This window comes from Zingiber officinale, chromosome 10B, assembly GCF_018446385.1.
Source record: "Zingiber officinale cultivar Zhangliang chromosome 10B, Zo_v1.1, whole genome shotgun sequence".
In the NCBI taxonomy this organism is placed as follows: domain Eukaryota; kingdom Viridiplantae; phylum Streptophyta; class Magnoliopsida; order Zingiberales; family Zingiberaceae; genus Zingiber; species Zingiber officinale.
Window position 1 is genome coordinate 88,156,770 of NC_056005.1, and position 26,233 is coordinate 88,183,002.

At 41.9% G+C, this 26,233-nt stretch overlaps 1 non-coding gene across 1 annotated transcript; it reads right to left on the reverse strand.

The window, feature by feature from the left end:
* Window positions 1-9,995: 9,995 nt before the first annotated feature.
* Window positions 9,996-10,112, reverse strand: LOC122030751. Its single transcript, XR_006125590.1, has one exon. It is a non-coding gene; the product is annotated as a U5 spliceosomal RNA (small nuclear RNA).
* Window positions 10,113-26,233: the final 16,121 nt, after the last annotated feature.

Below are 26,233 nucleotides of genomic sequence, written 5' to 3' on the forward strand. Positions count from 1 at the left end.
CGATATCAGATCTGTCGGTCCATACATTTTTGTAAGGAGATGATTCATTTTTAATTGTAATTGGATTATAATTATAATTTGATTGTAATTGATTGTGATCTTTTCATGGGTTCATCGTTCAACAGATTATAGTTTGAGTCTTAATGGGCGGTCGGAGGTCGCCCTTTGCTCAGCGTCCAGAAACCTGGATGATCCGGCGGTTAGAACAGGGGACCCCCATTTTGAGGGGTCAACGTTACGTGGAAGTCAAAGGCCAGGTGGTCCGTCGAAGAAGGGTGAGCCGACCGGACTCATGAGAAAAGGGCAAGCCGACCGGTCTGCCAGTAAACATCTGATAGTAAAAGGCGCCCTGACAGGGATCGGGGTTCCGACGCTCAATGAAACAGTAAATAATGACCGAGCGGAAGGCCTAAAAGAAGGCAGGACGTAATGAGCGCGCCGCCCGACCGGCGCAGGGAATTAAAGCCTTCCGGACGGCGCTCTTCGTCTAGCCGGCCGGATGGACGTCCTGCCCGGCGGTGGGTAAATAGAGACAGGAACATCTGCTGACAGCCGTCAAGTCGTATGACTAAGCCATACTCCTAGTCTGACAACGGGGTGTCCTGTTGTCCCATCGAAGGCGTGATGGGACTGTTGCAGTATGGCGTCAGGCAAGCTTTTTGACAAACACATACCGAGATATGGGCTGCGGACACGTATGCGCCTCGGTGGGCGTGTAGAAGCTCTTTCACCGCTCTATATAAAGAGCCGCAGACTTCGCCGGAGGTACGCGTTCAAGGCCTTGGGAGCTATTTTTTCCGCCATCTGTTTGCCTGACTTGAGCGTCGGAGGGTCGCCGCCGGAAACCCCTTCCCGGCCCGACTTCTTTGCAGGTTCGCCGGAGCGTCGTCCGACCGGCCTGAGATCAACGTCAGCGACTAGGAGAGCGCCCCGTGCCCAGCGTCCGTTGATTCAGCATTCGGACAGGATCAAATTGGCGCCGTCTGTGGGAACGCGCCTGCATCCGAGTGGAAGAGATGGACGAAGCTGGACGACCACACACCGTGGCACTCTCTCAAGAGGGATTGGACGCTCTAATCAAGGCAAGAGCAGCTAAGCCCGTGGAGCAGCAGAAACAAAAAGCGCAAGCCGAATGCCTCGAGCAACAGGCGACGACAGCATCATTAGGCCGAGCGGAAGTACATCTCCGACCGAAAAATATCTCAACATGTGGCCGAGATAAAGGTCCGGTCGGCAGTCAAGGGGAAGCACCACTTGCCCAAGGGCATTACAGGTCGCAACCTAGTATGGAAAAAGGCAAAGTCGGTTGGAAGAGATGGGCAAGTTGAAGACTCCTTGAGCGGGCCCCTCCAAAGTCATCGAGAAGCTCCGCTCGGGTTCCCATTATTTGGAACGCAAAGACGGGCGACCCGGAAAATTCTGCCATCCTCATGGCCTTGATGGGTTTCGATGAGTACATCGTATCCTCACTCCACGGGTATTCGGGAGTCGAGAAACTGAATCAGATCCTCTGCTGGTCGGCAGGTTAGTTTTCTAGCTGTATTTTTTTCGGTCATAGAATTTCAGTTCCTCAAGCGAAGGCCCCGCGCCATTCGGCCCGAGGTAAATTAGCCGAGCCAAGCGCTCGATGACGAAGGCCCCGAGCCGTTCGGCCGGAGGTAAATTAGCCGAGCCAAGCGCTCGATGACGAAGGCCCCGAGCTGTTCGGCCGGAGGTATAGCATCCGAGCCAAGCGCTCGATGACGAAGGCCCCGAGCCGTTCGGCCGGAGGTATAGCATCCGAGCCAAGCGCTCGATGACGAAGCCCCCGAGCCGTTCGGCCGGAGGTATAATATCCGAGCTAAGCGCTCGATGACGAAGGCCCCCGAGTCGATCGGCCGGAGGTATATTGTACGAGTCGCACGCTCGATATCGAAGGCCCCGGACCGTTCGGCCGGAGGTTAATTAGCCGAGCCACAGGCTCGATGATGAAGGCCCCGAGCCGATCGGCCAGAGGTATATTGTACGAGCCGCACACTCGATAGCGAAGGCCCCGAGCCGTTCGGCCGGAGGTTAATTAGCCGAGCCACAGGCTCGATGACGAAGGCCCCGGACCGTTCGGCCGGAGGTATAGTATCCGAGCCAAGCGCTCGACGATCGAAGGCCCCGGACCATTCGGCCGGAGGTTAATTAGCCGAGCCACAGGCTCGATGACGAAGGCCCCGAGCCGTTCGGCCGGAGGTATAGTATCCAAGCCAAGCGCTCGACGAACGAAGGCCCCGAGCCATTCGGCCGGAGGTATAATATCCGAGCCAAGCGCTCGACGGACGAAGGCCCTGAGCCGTTCGGCCGGAGGTATAATATTCGAGCCAAGCGCTCAACGAAGAAGACCCCGAGCCGTTCGGCCGGAGGTAAATTATCCGAGCCAAGCGCTTGATGACGAAGGCCCCCGAGCCGTTCGGCCGGATGTTAATTAGCCGAGCCAAGCGCTCGATAACGAAGGCCCCGAGCCATTCGGCCGGAGGTATAGTATCCGAGCCAAGCGCTCGATATCGAAGGCCTCGGACCGTTCGGCCGGAGGTATATTATCCGACCCAAGCGCTCGATGACGAAGGCCCCGAGCCGTTCGGCCGGAGGTTAATTAGCCGAGTCACAGGCTCGATAACGAAGGCCCCAAGCCGTTCGGCCGAAAGTTAATTAGCCAAGCCACAGGCTCGATAGCGAAGGCCCCGCGCCGTTCGGCCGGAGGTTAATTAGCCGAGCCACAGGCTCGATAGCGAAGGCCCCGCGCCATTCGGCCGGAGGTTAATTAGCCGAGCCACATGCTCGATAGCGAAGGCCCCGCGCCATTCGGCCGGAGGTAAATTAGCCGAGCCAAGCGCTCGATGACGAAGGCCTCGAGCCGTTCGGCCGGAGATAAATTATCCGAGCCAAGCGCTCGAGGATGAAGGCCCCGAGCCGTTCGGCCGGAGGTTAATTAGCCGAGCCAAAGGCTCGAAGACGAAGGCCTCGAGTCGTTCGGCCGGAGGTTAATTAGCCGAGCCACAGGCTCGATAGCGAAGGCCCCGCGCCGTTCGGCCGAGGTTAAGTAGCCGAGCCACAGGCTCGAAGACGAAGGCCCCGAGCCGTTCGGCCTGAGGTTAATTAGCCGAGCCAAAGGCTCGAAGACGAAGGCCCCGAGCCGTTCGGCCGGAGGTTAATTAGCCGAGCCAAAGGCTCGAAAATGAAGGCTCCGAGCCGTTCGGCCGGAGGTTAATTAGCCGAGCCACAGGCTCGATAACGAAGGCCCCGAGTCGTTCGGCCGGAGGTACATTATCGGAGTCAGAGACTCGGAGACGAAGGCCCCGAGCCGATCGGCCGGAGGTTAATTAGCCGAGCCAAAGGCTTGAAAACGAAGGCCCCGGACCGTTCGGTCGGAGGTTAATTAGCCGAGCCAAAGGCTCGAAAACGAAGGCCCCGAGCCGTTCGACCGGAGGTAAATTATCCGAGCCTAGCGCTCGATGACGGAGGCCCCGAGCCGTTCGACCGGAGGTTAATTAGCCGAGCCACAGGCTCGATAACGAAGGCCTCGTGTCGTTCGGCCGGAGGTAAATTATCTGAGCCAAGCGCTCGAGAATGAAGGCCTCGTGCCATTCGGCCAGAGGTATAATATCCGAACCAAGTGTCGTTCGGCCAGGAGTACAGTATCTGAGCCCAGCGCTCGACAAAGAAGACCCCGAGCCGTTCGGCCGGGAGTACGATATCCGAGCTGGGGGAAAGGTGCGCTGAATGTAAATTTATATACATTTCGGTCGCCTATGTCCTTGTAATGCAGGCAGCAAAATTAATTCAAAGGATGGCCAATGGGTTTGCCGAGCAGCCGCATTAAAGTTAGCCTTAAATAGGTCGTCGAGCTCCGACGTTAAATATCGAGAGACGAGCCAGCGTCTATAAACGTCCGAGCGGAAGACCGTTGAGCTCCGACGTTAAATATCGAGAGACGAGCCGGCGTCTATAAACTCCCGAGCGGAAGACCGTCGAGCTCCGACGTTAAATATCGAGAGACGAGCAGGCGTCTATAAACATCCGAGCGGAAGACCGTCGAGCTCCGACGTTAAATATCGAGAGACGAGCCGGCGTCTATAAACTCTCGAGCGGAAGACCGTCGAGCTCCGACGTTAAATATCGAGAGACGAGCCGGCGTCTATAAACGTCCGAGCGGAAGACCGTCGAGCTCCGACTTTAAATATCGAGAGACGAGCCGGCGTCTATAAACGTCCGAGCGGAAGACCGTCGAGCTCCGACGTTAAATATTGAGAGACGAGCCAGTGTCTATAAACGTCCGAGCGGAAGACCGTCGAGCTCCGACTGTCGAGACGAGCCGGCGTCTATAAACGTCCGAAGCGGATGACCGCCGAGCTCCGGCGTTAAATATCGAGACGAGCCGGCGTATATACCTCCGAAGCGGAAGACCGTCGAGCTCCGACGTTAAATATCGAGCCGGCGTCTATAAACTTCCGAGCGGAAGACCGCCGAGCTCCGACGTTAAATATCGAGAGACGAGCCGGCGTCTATAAACCCTCCGAGCGGAAGACCGTCGAGCTTCGACGTTAAATATCGAGAGACGAGCCGGCGTCTATAAACGTCCGAGCGGAAGACCGTCTAGCTCCTACGTTAAATAGCGAGAGACGAGCCGGTGTCTATAAACGTCCGAGCGGAAGACCGTCGAGCTCCGACGTTAAATATCGAGAGACGAGCCGGCGTCTATAAACGTCCGAGTGGAAGACCGTCGAGCTCTGACGTTAAATATCGAGAGACGAGCCGGCGTCTATAAACGTCCGAGCGGAAGACCGTCGAGCTCCGACGTTAAATATCGAGAGACGAGCCGGCGTCTATAAACGTCCGAGCGGAAGACCGTTGAGCTCCGACGTTAAATATCGAGAGACGAGCCGGCGTCTATAAACGTCCGAGCGGAAGACCGTCGAGCTCCGATGTTAAATATCGAGAGATGAGCTGGCGTCTATAAACCCGCCGAGCGGAAGACCGTCGAGCCCCGACGGTAAAAATCGACGTCAAAAGGCGGGCAACCGGAGCCTATAAAGCTGCAGGACGGGTAGCTCTCTGCGTGGTCCTACTCGGTTGTAAAGGCCGACCTCAGATCGGGCGTGCTGATGAGGCAAGAATAAAGAGAGCATGGGGCTAAGCGGCTCCTTTATCAAATGTACTTGAAAGAGAATACAAGGCACGGGCAAGACAACGCCGAATGGACGTGCATCCCTAAGCCTGGCCGAGCGGACTAATGCAGCGGCCATTACTCAGTCTGACCGGCAGTCCAGTCTGTCGGACTTCGCCTCCTTCGACTAGACTTGAGGGGGAGGCAAGTGATCCGGCGGTTAGAACAGGGGACCCCCATTTTGAGGGGTTAACGCCTTGTGGAAGTCAAAGGCCAGGTGGTCCGTCGAAGAAGGGTGAGCCGACCGGACTCATGAGAAAAGGGCAAGCCGACCGGTCTGCCAGTAAACATCTGATAGTAAAAGGCGCCCTGACAGGGATCGGGGTTCCGACGCTCAATGAAACAGTAAATAATGACCGAGCGGAAGGGCGCGCCGCCCGGCCGGCGCAGGGAATTAGGGCCGTCCGGACGGCGCTCTTCGTCTAGCCGGCCGGACGGACGTCCTGGCCGGCGGTGGGTAAATAGGGACAGGAACATCTGCTGACAGCCGTCAAGTCGTATGGCTAAGCCATACTCCTAGTCTGACAACGGGGTGTCCTGTTGTCCCATCGAAGGCGTGATGGGACTGTTGCAGTATGGCGTCAGGCAAGCTTTCTGACAAACACATACCGAGGTATGGGCTGCGGACACGTACGCGCCTCGGTGGACGTGTAGAAGATCTTTCACCACTCTATATAAAGAGCCGCAGACTTCGCCGGAGGTACGCGTTCAAGGCCTTGGGAGCTATTTTTTCCGTCATCTGTTTGCCTGACTTGAGCGTCGGAGGGTCGCCGCCGGGAACCCCTTCCAGGCCCAATTTCTTTGCAGGTTCGCCGGAGCGTCGTCCGACCGGCCTGAGATCAACGTCAGCGACTAGGAGAGCGCCCCGTGCCCAGCGTCCGTTGATTCAACATTCGGACAGGATCACTGGACACTTACCCACTTTTGACGACCTTCGGGTGGCTTTCGGCCACTCGCTCTGACCGCTCGCTCTGATCCAAACTATAATCCAGTGGGGACGGTGAACTCATAAAAGGATCACAACCAATTATGACCGGATTGCAATTATAATGTGGCTATAATTGAAAGTGGATCATCCCCTGATTCACTTTTTGATAAACTAGTAGATCTTCTCTCTCAAATCACATGGTATATGATCCTATCCGGAGTCTGAGTCAGATGAAGGACGAGTGAGCTCTAGCGGACGCTGACGGAGGGGCAACTGAGACGCCTTTTTCGTATACGATTCCAAAAATGGACTCCCACTTGGTGCTGACGAAAGACGATGACTGAGCCAGTGGTACCTGCATATGGACGTTAGAGGCCAAAAACCAGGGGAAAAGTCTCCGGAGCAGACCCTCCGATAGTCAAGTATTTTTTTTCTCAGAAGAACAATGTACGAAGAAGAAGGAAAGTAAAAGACAAGTGTAAATGTGCGAGAGAGCGTACCTGCATGAAGGAGAGGACCTCCCTTTTTATATGACGCAAATGTAAAAAACAAGTCCCCGTAATTTATATTCTTTTTAAATCATGATACTAGATTTTCTGGTTCATAAAAAAGTGAATCAGGGGATGATCCATTCTTAATTATGTTACGATCCGACCGTAATTAGTTGTGATCTCTTCATGGGTTCATCGTTCCCAACAGGTTATAGTTTGGGTCAGAGTGAGTGGCCGGAGGCCGCCCCTTGTTCAGCGCCCGACAATCTAGACACTTGCCCACTTCCAGCGACCTTCGGGCGGCCTCCGGTCGACCGTTTTGACGCAAACTATAATCTAATGGGGACGATGAACTTAAGAAGAGATCGTAACTAATTACAATCGAATTATAATTACAATTTAGCCATAATTGAAAATGGACCATTTCCTAATCCAGTTTTTTTATAGACCAGTAGATCTCTCTCAAATCACATGGTATAGTCTTAAAAATTCTCGAAGAAAGATTGCTATAGTAATTAAGAAGGGCAAAAGGCGATAAAAACTCATTAGTAAAGGATAAGTTTCTTCTTTTCTTCTATCATATCATATTGGTCGAGTATGAATCGTACATATTTGCAAGGTGTTAGAGCCAATGTTAGCGTCAACATATCATCTTCATCGAGCAACAAATAAAAATAGTTGTTTTTTCCTTCGCTTTTTGGAAATAGTTACACTATTTGTAGAAGTTCTAGAATCAAAATGGAAGTCCCCAGGGTGTAGTATAAACGATGGGCGCATAATATCTCTGATGTAATGGTCAGGGATCGATTCTCAAGAATTGACGACTTGGGGTTTACCCCGCCATGTACCTATGACCTGTGTACCTACATAAATCTCCCTTTATATCCATGGGACCAATACTAAAGAAGTCATTAAGGTAACGGATCTACTTTTTTTCTAGAATCAAAATGAAAACTTGAGACAAACTTGCTTTGATGGTTAAACAAAATAGAATATTTTAATTTACTACCTACTATTTTATAAATGATGAAGATAATAACCAATGATGCTTAGTTTGGGGGAGGACTATCACTAGTGGCTTTATCCCTCTTAATGTTTTTTCTTTTATTTTCTTTTCCTATCTTTCATATATTTAGATATTATTTCTTAGGCAATAATTAAAAAAGGATCGTTTTTTATTATGACTTATCATTAAAGGGACACACCTTTTTTTATTATTTTTCTTATTTTTATCAAAGTGTCTCACCCTATGAGTCCCTATAAAATTACACAACAGTCATCAATATTAAAATTTTTTATCACATTGTATTAAATCTTATACTTGTTAGCTAATTGTATAAACATCACAAGTCTACATTATAGCGGTTACGAAACTATAACTGCTACAATATTTGTAGCCGCTATGAAACCATAGCTATTACAATAATATTTATAACAACTACAGTTTTATACATGCTACAACACATACTTAACATGTTTAAAAGCATTCATGTTGAATTAGCTACGGTTTTGTAGCTGCTATAATATAGTTATGAAATCGTAGTTGTGCCTCAAACTTATTCTATTCAACAACATTCACATTATAACAATTATTGTAGTAACTACGGTTATGAAACCATAGCTGCTACAACTCAAACTTGTTCTATTCAAAAATATTTATGTTGTAGCAATTGTTGTAGTAACTACGATGTTTCGGATAATATACCATGGATGGTTAAACCATTAGTCATCGAACCTGTTGACGCTCTTACTCCTTGGAGATTGTTGGGAAAGATAAAGAAAGAACCTCTATCCACGGGGGCCACCAATGAGGTGTCGATGATGTTGACGAAGTCGCCATAACTTCGAGGAAGATAAGACCATTGAAGATGCCTGTGGAGCTGTAGAAGGGCATCATCGAGCGTGTAGCAGTGCGTCATCGAGCATTGCAAGGAGAACCAAGTCATCTTGAGAGCCTGGGAGAAGTAGAAGAGCGCAAGAGAGGGTTAGAATGGAGATCGGGGGTGCTCTGGCTCGTCCACTCTGACGCTCAAGTCAGTTTACAATGGGGGAGATGAATATAGACAGTAATAAATGCATGTATGTAGTATGTAAAAGTATACATGTATCTTGGCCTGCAGGAATGAGACTTTTTATAACACAGAGTGAGATGTGAATCAGAGCATCCAAATAGTGGGACCACTCGAAGAAGAACTGAATCAAGATCAACAGGGCTTGGAAGCCGAAGGGATTTGTGGCGGAGCATATTAGGGATATGCAGTTGCAAAGACTCGGAGATAGATCTGTGCTAGAGGAGATGACAACAGTGGGATCTACACCGAAGATGGTGGCAGCCGTGGGATTTGCACTGAAGATGGTGGACACGATCGAATCTATGATGAATATGGCAACAACGGATGGATCTATGCCAAAGACTATGGGCACGACTGAATCTACGCCGAAGGCAATGATGAGCAGCAAGGGTAGCTAAGAGGGCCTCTCGGTTGATGTGGCAAGGGAGCCTGACTTCTAAGGTGGCGATGGGAGGAGAGGAGCAACGATGATAGCAGTGGTGTGAGGAAGATGTAGAGTTGACGTCTGGTTAACGACGTAGGAGAGGAGGTGGTAGCTGAGCCAGTGGTAAGGAAGAAAGGGGGTGATGGCTAGAGGCGACAATGGTAGTGTTGCGACGAAGGAGGTTGCTCATCGGTAGACCATGTGAGTAGAGGAGTCCCCGCATGAGGCGGCTGGAGGCGTGTGTTCGGTGGCACAGGCCCGCCGGCGAGGTCAGTAACGAAGGTGAGGAGAGGTAGAGCCCTTTGCGTCGCATAACAAAGGAGGAAAACTTCATGTCGAAGGCGATGGGATTGCGAGGTTTGTGGTAATGAAGGGGATGTTCATGCATGAGGAAAAAAAGCAGTAAAGGAGGCTTGACTAGAGGGATCAGCGGCAAAGACGAATTGACCAGCGACGACCGACAAAGAGGGAGGAGAGGAGGTGGTGCTCCAGCGGAGATGCTACATGGCTTCGAGAAGTGGTAATGGTGGGAAAGAGGTGTTTGGTTGAGGCCTGACTATAGCGGCATCAGTGGTGTGCTTTTGTTGATAGAGATGCCAAGAAAAGGAGAGAGCATGAGCAAAAGGAGAAACGTGAGAGGGAGAGAGAGGGGGGGGGGGGGGGGCTTTGCACAGTGGTAAAAAGGTGATTCACTTGCCCCTAGCGTCTCTGCTAGTCCGTTCTCAGTCCAACATGGAAGAGATAAATGACAGGTGACTACTAGCCTTGCTCAGTTGAATAGAGCATGAGGGAGGGCAGACACCCGACTACTAGTGAGATTTGACTCTTATACCTCATGGTGGCAACATTATCTTGTACTAACCAACTGTTCATTTTGAGGGGATAAAGTGGCCTCTTTATCAAAAAAGCCTTACAAAAAATAACACTTGTTGCTGAAAGTGGCGAACACACAGTATTCTTTAGTAAAAGGCAAAAGTATAATTCACTTTGTATTCACCATGTAATTGCTTAGAGAGATGCTCAACATTGGCAAAAGGTGGAACCGCCACCCTAGCGGCCCCTGGCCCCGGCCCCACAAGATTCGAGAGGGAGTAAATCACGGTTAACGCTGGGCAGGATAGGTGATTGGGGGTCGAAGGAATTTTTGGCGCACCAGACCAGGGTTTTATCCCCGAGTGCAACTGGCGACCTTCGACCCCACGACTTCATTGGCAATCTGTAGGCACCTAACCAGCTGATCCAGCCCGTGGGGGCAGAGAGATGCTCAACATGGTAAAATGTTAGAGGGAGAGAGAGAGGGGCTCAGCAGGAGAGACCAAAGGGGGAGAGAGAGAGAGAGCATGAGAGGAAGAGAGATCCTCAAGGAGATGACCTGGGAGAGAGAGAGAGAAAAGGGATCCTTTTTTCTAGAATTCCCTCTCATTCCCTCAATTCTAATCCTAAAAAGGGGAGAAAAGAAGGAAAAGACCAAAAAAAAATCCTCGTCCACGTGGAGCATATTTATACCTCCTCGTCACAAGCCTCTCATTTAAGTCTAGATGAAGAAGACATGAGTCCAACTAACTAGACTATTGTGTTATGACAGTATAAGTGAAATAATTATCAAGCCTATTGTAAGGATGAATCACTCCCGACTAAGGAGTCAGGAAAGAGTTGACGAGCTTGTTGTACTGTTGCAAGCCTATCGTAAGATTGTGTCCTCCAATTGAGTTGTTGGGAAAGAGTTGGTAAGGTTACGAGCCTGTCATAAAGTTATGTCCTTCGACTGAGGAGTCGAGAAAGAGTTGACAAACCTGCCATAAGGCTGATACTTCTGACTAAGAAGTTGGGAAAGAGTTGACGAAACTGTCATACGGTTGACTTTTGATCGAGGAGTCAGAAAAAAGTCGACGTGCCTTTCATAAGGCTAATGACTTCCAGCTAAGAAGTCAGGAAAGAGTCGACGAGCCTGTCGTAAGGCTGATGACTTCCAGTTGAGGAGTCGGGAAAGAGTCTGCTAGCCTATCAAAAGGTCGTGTCCTTCGACTGAGGAGTCGACGATAGAGTTGACGACCCTGTTGTAAGGTTGTGAGCCTATCGTAAGGCTACGAGCCTATTGTACGGCTACGAGCTTGTCGTAAGGCTTTGTCCTCTGACTGAGGAGTCAGAGATAGAGTTGAGGAGCCTATTGTAAGGTTGATACTTTCGACTGAGGAGTCATGAAAGAGTTGGCAAGCCTGTCGTAAGGTATTGTCCTCTGACTAAGAAGTCGGGGATAGAGGCTTGCCGACATTAGTAGTATCGTGCTCGATCCATAACTCCCAAGTGTTCACGAAGTCGGGGAGAGACTTATCAACATAGATAACATCATGCTCGATCCGCAACTCCTAAGTGTCCATGGAGTCAAGGAGAGGCTTACTGATATTGTGGTCTGAGGAGGCTTACCAACATAGATAGCATCATGCTCAATATGTGACTCCTACGTGTCCGTGAAGTCAGAGAGAGGCTTACTGACACCATGCTTAGGGGAGGCTTACCGACATGGATAACATCGTGCTCGATCCATGACTCCTAAGTGTCCGCAGAGTCGGGGAGAGGCTTATCAACATTGTGCTCAAGGGAGGCCTACTGGCATGGATAACATTGTGCTCGATCTGTGACTCCTAAGTGCCCGCGGAATTTGGGAGAAGCTTGTCGGCATCATGCTCAGAGGAGGCTTACTAGTATGATATAACATTGTGCTTAATCCGTGACTCTCAAGTGTTTATGGATTCGAGGAAAGGTTTATTGTCATCTTACTTAGGAGAGGCTTACATGCATATATGAGTTCAACCCCAACTATGTTTGAGTCAGGAAAAGAGTGGGCCCTAAAAAGGATAAGACGATACAATACTCGCTTGACCCTTGTATGAAGGGGAATCCACTACCGCAACTTGTAGGATCTCACTCTCGACTATGTCTGAGTTTGAAAGAGTTTGGGCCCTGAAAAAGACAAGACGATACGGTACTCACTCGACCATTGTATAAAGGGAAGTCCTCTACAGCAGCCTGGAGAATCCCGACTACGACTATGTCTGAGTCCAGGAGATTTTGGGCCTTGAAAATGATAAGGCTATATGGTACTCGTTCGACTCTTGTACGAAAGGGGGTCCGCTATCGCAGCCTGTAGGATCTCAACTCTGACTATGTTTGAGTCTGAGGGAGATTCAACTTTGAAAAGGATAAGGAGATATGATATTGGCTCCCTTGTACGAAGGGGAGTTTGGTACTGTAACCTGGAGGATCTCAACCCTGACTATGTCTAAGTGCAGGGAAGTTTGGTCCCTGAAAAAGACAAGGTGATACAATATTCACTCGACCTATGTATGAAGGGGAGTTTGCTACCACAGCTTGGAGGATCTCGACCCTGACTATACCTAAGTTAGGGGAGTTTGGGCTTTGAAAAGGACAAGACTCTACGGTCCTCACTTAGCCCTTGTACGAAGAGGAGTCTCCTACCTTAGCCTGAAGGATCTCGACCTTAGCTATGTCCAAGTTTGGAAGAGTTTGGGCCTGAAAAGACAAGGCAATGTAGGACCAGGTGAGACTGGCTAGAGGAGGAGGGTGAATAATTCTGAAAATAAATTAGAAGAATCTCTTGCTTTCTAACTTAACAAGGATACAATATTAATTGAGCATAAATAATTAATACAAAATTAATAACTAAAAATAAGAAGGTTAAGGAATTGTCTTGGTTATAACTTAGGTGATTTTAAATCCAAGGCAATTTAAAGCTCACTAAGATCTCATTCATAAAGGTGGAGTAGACTCTTACAGTCTTTGAAAGCTCAGAAATAGCTAAGAAAAGTAGTACATTGTTAAATATTTCCTAACTACAGAGGGCATTTTACAGTCTCCTAGAAAAAGTTATCATTGTTTGGAGGTGCCTCTAAAGCCATTCAGGGTGCCTCCAAGTTGATAAAATTTTATCCATATTTTAATGGCTAGTCAATAATTCTGACTAGTTGGAGATGCCTTCAATGTGTTTGAAGGTGCCATCATGATTGTTCTTAAGGCGCCTTCGTGCTTACTCAAGACACATTCGCGCCTTTTCTTTCGAGGTGCCTTAGGCACATTAGAGGCGCCTCAGGCACATAGGAGGCGCCTCAGGTCTTGAATGTGGCAGCTTTGTTGTCGAAGTTTGAGGCACCTCTAAGCCATTGGAGGCACCTTGAGCAATGTTTATTTGAACCATCCTTTTCTCATGCTCACTTAGGTGATGCTCCGACTATCTAGAATTGAGCTCACACAATTCCAACTCTAGCCTTCGCCTCGAGCATGCTTCCTCCCTGGCTTCTCGTCCCTCGGATGTGTCGTGTGCGTTTTTTCTTTTCCACCAGTGTACTCTTTCATAATTTCTCATCCCTATGATGCACCTAGCCCATCGACTTGTTTCTCGTGCCATCCTTTTTGCACACCACGTCTTCCGCTCGACTTCTCATGTTCCCAAGTTTCTATACACTTAGACACAAACATCAAAACAATACAGGACTTAATTTAACTTGGTTGATCACATTAAAATCAACCTGGGGTACTTATAATTTCTCCTGTTTTGATGAGCAACAACCCGAGTAAGATTAAGGTTAAATAAATAAGTAAAAAAATATATATAACTTAAATATTACAATTTAAACAGATTTATTTTAATTGCAAATGAACATAAAAATTTAAAATAAAAAATAAAACCTCCCCTAAACTTAATATCTAATTATTATCCCTTTTTGATCACAACAAAAAATAGGAAAAAAATAAAAATAATGATAGAAAATATGAGAAAGTTTTAGGGGGTTTGTTTGCATAATATTTAAATTTCTGTATTTTTACCAAAATAAATTTTCCTAGAAAATAATTTTTAAGAAATATTTCTTATTTTTGGCATAAATAATTTTAAAAATTATTTTTAAGTCGTGAAAAATCATAAAAATATTTGTCAGAAGCGTTCAGACTAGAATAAATTTTTTTATAAAAAATACGTTAACATTTCAATTATAATAAATATTTTGGACAGAAACAATCATTTTCGAAATTAAAGGCTCAAAATATATTTTGTTATCTAAAATTATTACTAATTTTTTTAGTATATAAAATATAATTTTTATCCAAAAAATTAAAAATTTCATAAATAAAGTTTTAAAAAATTTTAATTATAAAAATATTATTTTCAGTAAAAGAATTCATAGTAATTCAGATAATGTTAAAAAATGTTAAGTCCTTTTTTTAGAAATAGAGAACATAATATTTTATCATTGATGAATAAGTTTTTTAAAATTTAATTTTAAAATTTAACTTTTTATAAAAAAATATAAAAAATTAATTATTGATAAAAAATTTTAAAATTTTTTATACTAACAGATAATCCATTTGTGCATCACGAAAAAAAAATCAATAGAAAACATAACAATAGGTATAAATTAATTATACCAAACATATCAATAATTAATACAAATTCAATTTAAGCATGTATATAAAAATAATTTAACATTTTAGAAGATTTAGGAATTCAATATAGATTTTACGTACTAGATTAATTAAATATTTTCTTATCATATACTTTCATGTTACTTTTTAAATTTGACCCATGTGAAATCTAAAATACCAATTAAGCCTTTGAAAAATTCTAAAATTCAAAACATTTAAACAGACTTAGTTCTTTTCTAATATTTTTATTTCATCCTTTAATTTGTCATTTTTAATTTTCAGTTTATCATAATCTTCTAATAAATATACTTTTGCTAAGATAACCTTTAATTCAATATTTTCTTTTTTTTAATAGTGCATACTTTATTTTTAATTTGTACAAACTTCTATAAAGTATTTTTATGAACTCATATAATTTTTCGGGTGGTAAGGAACCTATCTCACTTACCGTGTTGTTATCATAGTCTGATGCTTCCCCTTCATCGTTGCTTTCTTCCAACGTAACTTTCCCTTCATTGATGCTTATTTTGGATGAGCTTTTGTTATCTTCTTGGTGATTCACCATCAGTGCTAACCCAGCGTATTCTTCTAGCTTAGACTTCGATGAGGAGTTGTCTCACGTTGCTTTTAGGTTCTTGTGGTTGGATCTGCTTGGCCTTTTGTCCTTTCCTTTGCTTTTCAGCTTTGGATAGTTATCTTTAATATGTCATTCTCGGTAGTTATAGCACTGAACCTTCCTTTTACTCTGAAAATGTTGTGTTTCATGTCTCTTGTTAAAAGTGTTAGATTTTGAAATTTTTTAAAACTTTCTTACTCGAAAAGCTTCTTCTTCATTGAGATAAGCTTCGGAGTTTAGTTCATCCCTTTTTACTTTTAGGGCGATGTCCTTACTTGGCTCCTTTCTTAGTCCGGTGTATCTAAATTTGTGAAATTCTAATATAGAAAATAAACTTTCTAATATACTTATTGTTGGACGTTTAGGTGTTACTGGAGACGAAAGGATTCGTCCCTTTCGCTGCTGCAAACGCCAGGGAGACGAAGGGGTGTCCTTTCCCCTTCGTCTTCCTCAGCCTTCTTATTTAAGGTGCGTCCAAGCACAGATCCGATCGGGAGGTGAAAAGCGAGCAAGCGATCGAGGTTATCAAAGGAGCAGCGGAGGTGATCGTGTGCGAGCAAAGGGAGAACATCCGTAGGTTGAGATTTGGCTCATGAACCTTGAAGCGCTTTCCGGTAGCTCCGTGATCGCGCTTCCGACAGCGACAATCTCTTCATCGATCTGCAACTTCGGTTGCGGTTCTTCGGGAGATCACTGTGAGTGGTTACCGCTTTATTTAGGTTTAGTTTCATGCTCTCAAAACTACACACAATGGTATTAGAGCATGCATAGTTTTGAAAGCATGAAAATCGACGCGAAAAAGCTCGCGTTTTTCTTCTTCTATCACGAAGAAGACGATACTTTTTATCAATTGAATCGATTAATCAATCGATTCAATTGGAATGAATCGATTGAAATTGTATTCCAATCGATTCAAAATCGTAACAGAGAAAAAAAATATGCATGAATCAATTCATTAATCGATTCGATTTAATTGAATCGATTGAAATGAATTTCAATCGATTCAAAATCGTAAGGTACAGTAAGTCCTTTTTTTCCGAATCACAGTAAGAAAAAAAAACTGGCTGAATCGATTCATGAATCGATTCCCGATTTGAAAAAAACGAATGAACAGTGAAGCACAGTTCATGTATTTTTTTCTCTACACGTGTATAAGTTGCTTGCATGTTATACACCACTTGTTTAAAGTTTAATTAACATGCAGCAGTGGCCTAACAAAAAAAAATTTAATTAAATATTTTTATTAATTAATTAAATACATATAGAAATGTATTATTAATTAATAAAGAAATATTTAATTAATTTATAGTTCAATTTATTAAAAATGGAGCTAGACCAACTTGGTCGATCAAACCCATGTCTAGTTTAAATTATTAATTGATTTAAGCAGACCAAATTGATTCAATGATACCTAAAGCTGGTTCAAATTATTTATTGGTTTAACTAGCTCGGTTTATTATTGAATTAATTAGGGTGATCTTGATTACATAAGTTGGGCTGATCAAATATGATCGGATTAGTTCCGTTGTATCAGAATTGATCAGAAATATTAGATTTGTTCTAATGAGTCAGACTTAAACCAATGGACAATTGGACGAATCAAACAAACCTAAGTTTAATCAATATGTCTGACGTTGACTTAAATGGGCTTAAACGATAACAGAACATAGGTCCAATTAGATTAATTCTAATAAGGACAATAGACTAAGTTTAACATCCGGACTCCTGATTGTCCGGTCTAATGGGTCAGTCGACTTAAACTTCTAAAAATCGAGAAGATTTATTTTTCTTGATTTATAATGATGGTATGCCTGTATAAATTGAATTAAACTGGTTTTGTACTAGTTAGTCGGCTTTGTACTGACTTATTTAAATTCAATTTTTTAGATGGCACGGATGATTACCACATTGACTCGTCGTGAAGTGTGGCGAAACCAGCTCCGAGAGGAGATTCAGGAGATAGAGTATAAGTCTGCTTATGGAGTCGACGGACATGTTAGACGGCTGGATAGACTATTTTGGAAACTTGAGCAAGAAGAGTTTCTAGTCCTGGACAGTTATAGGATCTGGGCATTGATGCATTAATTGCCAGAGTATCCTAGGATAATAGCAGACTATGTATGAGAGCGTCATGAAGGACGTGTCACATATTCAATATTGTGTAAGGAACTACTTCACCATATGGGTGAAGAAGAGCCTGAAGAGTCTGAAGATGACCAGGAGATGCTCGAGGAAGATCCAGAAATGAATCTGATAGAGAATCCTGAAGTTGCCTCATCTGAGATTATCTTAAATAAGTCCAGGTTAATAGGGACAATGTTGGGTGCTACACTAGTGTTTGTCCTAGTGGGAGCAGTGCTGGCCTATCAAGTTTATTAGTATTCTGTTTACTATCGTTATGTATGAACAGTGTCAGCTCGTCTGGTTTTTGAGTCATGTAATAATTTCTATCGTTTTGTACGAACAGAATTAAATAATGAAAAGTTATGTTATATGTTAACTAACTTGGAAATGATTAGTTCATTTCATAATATGATTCGTTCATTAATTGGGATATGTGTAATATAATCGATCAGTGTTGATTAGATTAGAACATACAAATGATGAGTGGAAATAATGTTATCACTTGATTTTGTAAACTAACACTAATTTACACTGAGTCAATAAATAGTTGCACATATATGAATTACACTGAAATAATAAATAATTTGTTTATTTATGTAGATCATGACAACTAAAAACATCATAACTGAACTCAATAAGGGTGAGAAATTATATGTGGATAACTACAAAATCTAGCATCTTAAGATACAATACGTTCTTGAGGAACAAGAAGTTCTAGAGGCTGTAAATCAGTTCATGGAGGAACTAGTTGATGGTTCCACAGCACAGCACAGACGTGACCTTGATGCCTATAAGGCATGGAAAAGGAAGGACTCCATTGCTAAGGGTATATTGATTAGTTCAATGGTGGATAACCTGGTATTTGAGTATGAGCCATTACCATCGGCTCATGCTATCTGGGTAGCCCTTAGAGAGAAGTACAGTGGAGTCAGTCTGAGTAAGCTCCGTCAGCTAACTATCAAGTTTGATAGTTGTAAAAAGAGCTCGAATGTTACCATGGTCTAACATCTCAGGGAGATGGGTAACTGTTGGTGCGGGTAGCACTAACGGTCTAACCCAGGTTTTGATGAATGACAAATAGGTTAAGTTAGTTGTGTTGTTGTCTGACACTTTGATCAAGTGTGCAGGAAAAGTCCAGCTAGGTCGACGGGCTGACCGGATAGCTGGCGAGAAGTCCAAGCGGGTCGACGGGCTGACCGGACGCTTGGCGAGAAGTCCAGCTAGGTCGACGGGCTGACCGGATAGCTGGCGAGAAGTCCAAGCGGGTCGACGGGCTGACCGGACGCTTGGCAAGAAGTCGACGGGCTCACCGGACGTCTGGCAGGTAAGTAAGGTAAGTCATTGGAGGGGAGTGACTGCGAGGACGCGTTCCCGGGAAGGGAACATTAGGCGTCGATCCGGCTTAGATCCATTTCGGATATCTAAGTCGAGATCGTGACTAGATTCCGGTCTCGGAAAGACGGAATCTAAGTCATACTCTTGATGCTAATTTTTATTACTTAGCGTATCTGTAAAAATGTGCTAACAAACTGCCGCAGATTTATGTGCCTCGGACTAACACCGCTTTGCGGTAGGGAAGAGGGTCCGGCGCCTGGCTCCGGCGAAGTCCGGCGCTGGAAGGATCCAGCGCCGAGGCAAATTTATCCCTGACGACGTTGACACTTGGAGCATGCTGGTTGGGAGTGTTCGTCACACTCCAGCGCCTGGAAGGGATCCAGCGCCCGAGCATATAAAGAAGCCCAGGAGCCTCAACACATCGCTTCCGAGAACTCGAGTCCAATCACTCGCTCTGCGCTCCAACAGACGTTCACAAAGCTCCGACGACTCACTCCGGCTCTCTTTTTAATTCATTGTTTGTCGGTTAGCTTTGTTTTCTTTCTTTTCATTAGCAATATTTGTACGTAAATTGTAATTATCCGAATTGCTAGTGAATTGCCCAACGAAGGTACTCAAGGAGTACGGGCCTTCGAGTAGGAGTCGTCACAGGCTCCGAACGAAGTAAAAATCAACCGTGTTCATTTCTTTACTTCCTTACTTTTCCGCTGCGTTTTAACTCGAGATTTTCGAATCGATATTCACCCCCCCCCCCTCTATCGAATCTCACGGTCTTACAAGTGGTATCAGAGCGGGTACCGCTCTGATTTGGTGCAACCACCAATCAGACAGGGGGTGAAATCATTTTTTAACAATTCCAAACTGATATTATTATCTTTTTGGAAGATTTTTTTGTTGCATTTAAAATCTAAATTGGTACAACACCAACTTAGAGTTTCTATTTTCTCCCGCACTGCTAATCCAAGACGAAGTCTTGGGATTTTTTCCAGTTAATTTAGTGTGTGCAGGATAAGATGTCTCAACAAGAAGGCTTCAGCACAGTACGTCCTCCCCTATTCAACGGGGATGACTTTTCATACTGGAAAAGAAGAATGGAGGTCTACATGAAGACAGACTACGACCAATGGATGAGCGTCACAAGGGCTTACAAAATTCTAGTAGACAACTCTGGGAACATAGTAGACCCTGAAGACTGGACAAATGATATAAAGAAAAAGGCATCAATTGAAAACAAAGCCATCAATACTCTACACTACGGACTAACACGAGAAGAACTGAACCGAGTCGGACCGCATCAAAACGCTAAGGAGCTTTGGGATAAACTGATCGAGCTGCACGAAGGAACAAGCGATGCGAAGGTAACAAAAAGAGATTTGCTGTTAAATAAAATTTTTAATATAAAGATGCAGGAAGGAGAAACGGCAAGTCAGCTCCACGCGAGGGTCAAAGATATCCTCAACGGTCTCCACGCGATTGGCCACCAAATGGAGAACCGAGACTTAATCAGGTACGCGTTAAATGCTTTTCCGCGAAACAATTTGTGGGCATCAATCGTAGATGCCTACAAAATTTCAAAAATTTATCTAAATTAAAATTGGATGAACTCTTTTGTGAATTAGAACTGCATGAGCAAACTAACGCCGGGTCGAGAAAGGTGTAGCTTTATTTGCGGTTCCTCTAAAGAAAAGAAGAACAAGCCCTCAAGAAGATTCCGATCAAAACTCGAAGACGAAGAACACCTGGTGAACCTGGTAAGGAAAATGTTCACCAGGAAAAAGAGAAGCTTCAGCAAACAAGATCTTCGAAGATCAGTTCGCCACCGACTCAAGAAATGTCACATGTTTCGGATGTAACAAAAAAGGGCACTACAAGAACGAATGCCCAAGATTGAAACTTGACAAACCAAAGTCAACAAAGAAGAAAGCCCTCAAAGTAACATGGGACGATTCCTCCTCGGACGAATCGGAGGGAGAAAGGCAAAGCACCAAAGTCATCTCACGCTGATGACTCGCGAAGCTGAATCAGAGGAATCGGAAGACGGGTCCGAACCCGAATCGAGCCACGAGTCCGCACTCGTTTCCGAAGGTTCCGAAGAGGTATACCTAAACTTAAATCGTAAATTCTTTAGAATTATCTCGTGTTTAAATAAAAATTAGTTAAATTGGAAAATAAAATAAATCGCTTCTTGAGGAAAATCAAAACCTCAAGGAACAATTAAAAAATTCGAATCCAACTCAAGATCGAACACTTGAGGAGGAGAATTTATCATTAAAAAATGAAATTAATAAGTTGAAAGAATTGTTGGAAAAATTCACAACAAGATCTAAAAATTTAGATTTAATTCTAAATAACCAAAAGGCATGCTATAATAAAACCGGACTTGGATATAAGTCAAACTCAAACAAAACCTTTAAATCATTATTAATCCAACACAAAGCAACTAAACAAGCTTGGGTCCCGAAAGCGTGCTTAACCACGCAAGTAGGACTTAATCAATTCTATATACCTAAAGATAAAATACATTATATAAACTTGAATAAATCAGATCAAAAACTAAAATATAAATCTAAATTAAAATCAAAATTCAAAACTCAACAAAATTTAGATTATCACCAAGTTGATTACAACTATAAAAAGAATCGACACAAACCCAAAATCTAAATTAATGGCCAATAATTCAGGGGGAGGCTCCAGAATAGCTGGCACCTCCAAAACTAACTAACCCGGCAGGGTAATTAGGATTAGTTAAAGAGAGACCAAGTTTAACTTGACTCATGGTACTGGTGAAGTTTTTGGATGATAGTACGTTAGGGAAGCTTGGGCATCGCATGTCTAGAAAGATACGGCTTCGATCTGGTGCATTTGGAACTGACCGAAGCTACCCTTAAACGAATCCTAACCAGTTAGACCAAGATTTAGTACTAAGTTCCGTGGATAGGACTATTCGGAAAACTTCGAAAGGTTGGTTACTTCTAATGATGTCCTTGTGACTCACCAAGCTTAGAAGTTTATCCGAAGAATGCCTATTTGTGGAAACCAAAGCTAAGTCTGAATCTAACACAAGTTAAAACAAAACTCTGTAATCAAACTAATTTCATCTCACAAAATCATAGGATTCCTTGATTGATAATATAAATCGGGTGAGATGAATAAAACTTAATTTTAAAACTTAAATTAATTTCAAATTTTCAATTTTAAAACTTAAATTAATTTCAATTTTAAACTTAAAAATCAATTTCAAAATTTCAAAATTGTAAAACTTAAATTAATTTCAAATTTTTAATTTTAAAACTTAAATTAATTTCAAAATTTTAATTTTAAAACTTAAATTAATTTCAATTTTAAAACTTAAATTAATTTCAATTTTAAACTTAAAAATTAATTTCAAATTTTCAATTGTAAAACTTAAATTAATTTCAAAATTTTAATTTTAAAACTTAAATTAATTTCAAAATTAAAACTTAAATTAATTTCAATTTTAAACTTAAAAATTAATTTCAAAATTTCAATTTTAAAACTTAAATTAATTTCAAAATTTAATTTTAAACCAAAAAAAAAAAATTTAACTTCAAAATTTTAAACCTAAATTAATTTTAAACTCAAATTATTGTCAAAATTCAAAAATTAATTTTAAAACTTAAATTAATTTCAAAATTTTAAAATTAAGATTTTTTTACTTAAATAATGATTGATTAAAAATTGATAAACTAAGACTAACATAAAAATCCTACTTGTTGTAGGAAACCAAGTGGATTTTGGACAGTGGTTGCTCCAAACATATGACTGGAGATCACACCAAGTTCACTCAATTAACCTACAAAAGCCTAGGAACAGTTGCCTTTGGAAACAACGGTAAACTCAAGGTAATTGGTATAGGTAATATTGAATTAAAAATAGATTTCATAATTACAAATGTTCTACTTGTTGAAAATTTTAAATACAATCTCCTGAGCATAAGTCAATTATGTGACACTAGGTATAAGGTAAAATTTCTATCCACAGAATGTTTGATGAAACATCTAGATAATCCAACTATAAGCCTAAAACTTTAGAAAAGACAATATCTATGCCATTAACTTAACCACTTCTTCAGTCAAGTGTTATTTAACACAAAAAGAAGAAACCTGGCTATGGCATAGAAGAATGTCATACACACATTTCAGAAACATAAGTAAATTAAATGGTCTAGTTAGAGGCTTACCAAAATTACCTAACTTAGATTTAACAATATGTAATGCTTGTCAACAAGGCAAACAAACAAAATCTACCCACAAACCAATTAATGAATCCCAAACCAATTCAGTCCTAGAACTTTTACACTTAGACCTATTTGACTCCCATGGAGTTAAATCAATAAATGGAAGTCTATACTGTTTAGTTATAATAGATGACTATTCTAGGTTCACTTGGGTCAAATTCTTAAAAAATAAAGATGAAACCTTTGAAATTTTTACAAACTTCTGCAAACAAATTGAAAATGAAAAAGGCATAAAAATTAAAAGAATCAGAAGTGATAATGGAGGAGAATTTAAAAATCATAATTTTGAAAAATTTTGCCTTGAAAATGGCTACCATCATGAATTTTCTTGCCCTAAAACTCCCCAACAAAATGGAATTGTAGAAAGGAAAAATAGAACCTTACTTGAAGCATCGAGAACTATGCTAAATGAATACAACTTACCTAAATATTTTTGGGCAGAAGCTGTTAGTACAACCTGAACAACACTAAACAAAAAACACAATAAAACATTTTTTGAAATATATTACAACAAACAACCTAATATAAAATACTTTAAGGTATTTGGTTGCCCAGCCTTTATCCTAAATACTAGAGAACACTTAGGCAAATTCACTTCCAAAATAGAAAATGGAATTTTTCTAGGTTACTCTCTGAATAGCAGAGGCTACAGAATTTATAATAAAGTCACTTTAAGAATTGAGGAAACCACCAATGTAAAATTCAAAGAATCCAATCAAAACCTAGAACAAGCCCAACCTCAACCAGTTGACTCTGTTCACGAACATATCAATTCTGAGGGAACAAACCAAACCCAAAATCATGAAGAAGAAGAACAACTACAAGAAAGTCAACCTCCTAGAACCATAAGAGTCAACCCAAACCATCCTACTAATCAAATAATTGGTGACCCAGACCTGAGGGTCCAAACTAGGTTATCTTTCAGAAACCTAAGTCAAATCTCGTTAATCTCAAACATTGAACCCAAAACTGTAGCTGAATCTCTACTTGACCCAGACTGGGTCATAGCTATGCAAGAAGAATTAGCTCAATTTGAGCGCAATGAAGTTTGGGACTTAGTACCTCCACCTAACGATAAGAAAATAATAGAAACCAAATGGGTATTTAGAAACAAGTTAAGTGAAACTGGAGAAATTACTAGGAACAAGGCTAGGTTAGTTGCCAAAGGGTTCAGTCAAGTTGAAGGACTTGACTACGATGAAACTTATGCCCCAGTAGCTAGACTAGAGTCCATTAGAATGTTACTAAGCTATGCAGCTCATAAAGGATTCAAACTATACCAAATGGATGTCAAGTCTGCCTTTCTTAATGGATTGATAAAAGAAGAAGTTTATGTAGGTCAACCACCAGGTTTTGAAAGCCTAGAACACCCTGATTATGTCTACAAATTAAAAAAGACATTATATGGACTCAAACAGGCACCTAGGGCATGGTATGAAAGACTAACCTCTTACTTAACCTCTAAAGAGTTCAACCAAGGTCAAATTGACCCAACACTATTTGTGAAATCAATAAAAGAAGATATTTTTATAGCTCAAATTTATGTAGATGATATCATCTTTGGTTCAACAAACTCAGAGTTTTTAAACGAATTTACAAACCTAATGGAACACGAATTCGAAATGAGTCTGGTAGGAAAATTAACTTATTTTCTAGGGTTACAAGTCAAACAAACAAATGAAGGAAATTATATTTATCAACAAAAATATACTAAGGAATTACTTAGAAAATTTGGAATGGAAAATACTAAAGAAATAAAAACACCTATGGCCGTCAACACAATCCTAGATGATGATCCTAATGGAAAATCAGTAGACTTAAAACATTATCGGAGCGCAATAGGTAGTCTACTTTACCTAACTGCAAGCCGACCTGACATTTTATTTGCAGTTAGTATGTGTGCTCGATACCAAACCTGTGCTAAAGAATCTCATTTGACTCAAGTCAAAAGAATCTTTAGATACCTCAAGGGAACCACAAATGTAGGAATTTGGTATCCTAGGACCAACAACTTCGAATTAATAGGATATTCTGACTCAGATTATGCCGGATGCAAATTAGACCGCAAAAGCACAAGTGGTGGATGCCAACTACTTGGTCCATCCCTTGTCAGCTGGTTTAGTAGAAAGCAACACTGTGTTGCACTATCTACAACTGAGTCAGAATACATAGCTATAGGCAAGTGTGTTGCACAAATATTATGGATGATGCATACTCTAAAAGATTTCAACTTAAATATCACAAATGTAAAAGTATTAATTGATAATATAAGTTCGATTAACTTAACCAAGAATCCTGTACATCATTCAAGAACCAAACATATTGAAGTTAGGCATCACTTCATCAGGGATCATGTTACTAAAGGTGATATTGAACTCAAGTACATTGAGTCTAAATCAAATTTAGCTGACATTTTTACAAAACCACTCCCTGAAAGTGAATTTAGCAACTTACGACGACAATTGGGGATGTGCTCAATAGACTAGGAAATTTCAAAATACTTTCAAAAATGGTTTTATCAAATTATAGGTTAAACTTGTTTGTTTTCAAAACTTTCCATTTTTAGATTTTTCAAAAACAGTTTTGGCCTTAGACTAGTTTGAATCCTTAGAATGCATGTACCCATAGGTTTAGTTCTTGAGCATCTCACCAACATCTTAGGCTTACCTTGCTTGTGTTTGATAAACATAGAAAGGGGTGAGATGCATAGGCCAACTGTCTAGACTTAAGATGCTTATTTCAGTGCATCAACATAAGTCTGGACGTTAAATACAATTCAGATATTAATCAGATTAAAGTTCATCAGTCAAGTCAAACACTGACTGATTATAATTAACTTTATCTGACTAACCAGGTGAAAGCTACTATCTTCTGATAGTTAGTTAGTACCTAATTGGTTAGACAGCTGGTTAAAGTTATGTCAGGTTCAGGGGGAGGAATTAATTAAAAATTTTCCTTTATATAAAATATTTTAAATCTTGTTTGAAAAATGTTCTCCTAAAAATTTCTTAAACCTACTTTTGAAAACTAACTCTTATAAAACTAAGTTGTTTTTAAAAATTGGGTTTTACTTTTTATTGAAAATTGATTCTGAAAATTAGATTTAACTTAGTTTTGAAAATTGTGGAAATTAGATTTTTCAAAACTTAAGTTTACAAACTAAGCTTCTCAAAATCATTTTCCTTAATTTTGAAAATCAATTTTCAATATCAACTTGCTTAAAATTGTGAAAAATTTTTCAAAATTGTTTGTTTTAAATCACAAACTTTTTATCCTTTTTACTTAGTCTTTGAAAACTCAACTTTTCAAGTATTTTAAACCATGGTTTTGAAACTAGTACTTTTGAACTTTAAAATTT